The sequence below is a fragment of the Aplysia californica genome, unplaced genomic scaffold (genome assembly GCF_000002075.1).
Source record: "Aplysia californica isolate F4 #8 unplaced genomic scaffold, AplCal3.0 scaffold00035, whole genome shotgun sequence".
Lineage (NCBI taxonomy): Eukaryota > Metazoa > Mollusca > Gastropoda > Aplysiida > Aplysiidae > Aplysia > Aplysia californica.
In genome coordinates, this window is record NW_004797305.1 from 2195420 (window position 1) to 2198030 (window position 2611).

General features: G+C 43.9%; 1 protein-coding gene across 1 annotated transcript in view; it reads right to left on the bottom strand.

Annotated features, from left to right (window-relative positions):
* Positions 1 to 2611, bottom strand: part of LOC101854308 (nascent polypeptide-associated complex subunit alpha, muscle-specific form) — an 80736-nt gene extending 78125 nt beyond the window's left edge. The window contains exon 1 of the mRNA XM_005091763.3: positions 2388 to 2611. The gene's annotated coding sequence lies outside the window, so the exon portion shown is untranslated. The remainder of the gene's footprint in view (positions 1 to 2387) is intronic.

Sequence of the window (2611 nt, forward strand, 5' to 3'; positions counted from 1 at the left end):
AAGGGGGGGGGTCATACCCCCCTGGCAACAATATAATTTAATTTAAACACACACACATATATAAACAATAACATGAGCGGACGATGGAGGTAAGTGGGCAATCGGGGTAGATATAATATAATTAGAGTTGGAACAGTCCGAGGCTTGCTTCGCAGCACTTGCCAAGTCGCGAGCAGGGCTGAGGGGGTTGCAATTGTATGCAAATCAGCTCTCGTGCGCATCTTTTGCCCTCCATTGCACTTTAAGTTGCTGGACCAGGAGTAGGCCTAGGCCTACCCTAGAAGAGTCGCAAGCAAATAAGAATCGAAGTGACTATTTCTCCGATCGTTCGGGAAAATAAAGTTGAACTCTATACTCTATTTCTCCGAACGGTTTCCAAACTCGATATTTTTCGGTTATAATTATAAATTTGTGAGATTTAGGCATCATCCTTTCATTCTGCGAGGACTGGGAAGGAGCATTTTTTGCATCAAATTCAATTTCTATTAGAGCTGGAGATTTTTAAATGCCTTAATATTCAGATTATACTTCAGTTGTGGTTGGGGCAACGTTCCCAGACTATACTTCATTAGAAAATACCTTAAAATGTTACTGCGAGAAAACAAGACTGCTCCAACTTATTTTACATTTAGTCACCCAGCAAAAACTAAAATCCTTCTTTTAAAAAAGAATCCCTCCATGCCCCCCCCCCCCACCTTCCGTTACACACACACAGACACAAACATGCACACTCACACACGTATGCACACACACGTGGGCCACTCCATTCGCTTATTATCAACAAATTCCGAGAACGGACAGCATTCGGAGGAACAGAGTTCAAGTTTCTTTTCCCGAACGTTCGGAGAAATAGAGCCAGCTAATAAGAATAGTGGACCACGAGGACCAATTAGCCTCAAGGTGTCAGGGTCATGGGTCAAAGGGCACAGTGTCATGGTCGTGATGACTGAAAAACCCGGTAAGAGACGTCAGTCGGTTGTTGGCAGTCGGAGGATTAGGACGTAAAAAACTGAGTAGGAGAGTAAGTAGGGGAGCTCGGAAAGGAAGGATAGCAGACCACTATGCACCAGGGGCGCCATGGCTAATTAAAGTAGTTCTGACCGGTGGTCCGGTAAGGCCGTCATTTTTATTCGGACTCGAGTCCGAATAACATTTTTTCATATTCGGAGACGAGTCCGAATTTAAAAAAATCTTATTCGGACTCGGGTCCGGAAAAAAAGGAAGTGTATTCGTTCTATAGATCTATCGTTCAGAGCTTCCAATTTTCTGCCATTTTTTAGTTTCCCCAACACCTTTTCTGCCGATCCAATGCCCGCCGCCTCATTGATACGCGCCCCCCCCCCCCCCATGTTTCCCACTTTCTTTGTTGTAGAAAAAGGTAAAATTGAAGATTAGCAGACCACCTGGCACCTGCATATTATGAGCTGTGTAAAAAAAAAAAGACCGATTCGTTCAAATACACAAGCCTGTGTCATCTCGATTGTAGTTTACCAAGAAAAAGTTGTGTTGCTGTGTAGAGCTGAGCATACGGCAACTTTTGATTCCATAGACCAGCGCACAATTCATACGTAGATCTACGTCAAGACTAGCCTTATTATTGTAATAATGATCAGTTGCCGGGGGGGGTGGGGGGGAGACTGACGCTTATGCGACGTTCAACACCCGGACCGATAGTGCCCCCCCCCTCCCCGACACGCACACACAGCCACATGTGTGCAGGCCGCCCATCCGACCCCAATACACGCTAACGAGCCATCTTTAATTGCTTCTGATGACCTCTTGACAAATAAACATTTATTAGAAGCGCTATAAGTCTTTTCAGGCTGGCCTCAAATTCATCATTTTGCCCAAAGTGATCCCGGTCTCTACCCAGCCTGAGGCGAGTCACGAGTGAGGCAGGACAGGAAGCCGGAGTCACGAGTGAGGCAGGACAGGAAGCCGGAGTCACGAGTCACAGGAAGTCGGAAGTGATGTCATGCTGGACAAGAATCAGAGTCCGAATGAATAACACTTCGGTCCGGTAAAGTACAATCTTATCCTACATCTAGATCTAGATTCTAGATTAGATCTAGAATCTAGTCTAGATCTAGATCTAGATTTCTAACTTGAATCTAGATTCTAGATTGTAGATCTATCTACCTGCGTCCTGAGATTACAGTCTGGACCGAGAGTTTTTAAGAAAAAGTAAAGTAAGACAGTCAGACAGACATGGCACATGCATCCCCGTCTTATTTTTAGCTTGAATGCAGTACCGCACGGCATATGCTGATGAAATACTACAGAGACCATGGCACAGCCAATATTTTCAAACTTAACATAATATAGATCTAGATCTAGATCTAGAGAAATCTAAATCTAGAAAATCTAAGATCTATGCAGGCACTCACCGAAAAGTTGTGCAGCCCCAGAGTCAGCCACAAAGTTTAGTTTACTTTACTTCGGGCAGAGTGATAAAAACTATGCCTCAACTCCGGGTACCTCAATGAAGTGAAACAAAACAAAGACAATATAATGAAAACGAAAAGAAAATTTCTGAACAAAATATCTCTTTTTAAGTATGTGCATTTTGGCTGTAAATCAGTGTTTTAACATGCATCCATCCTGGGAGAGC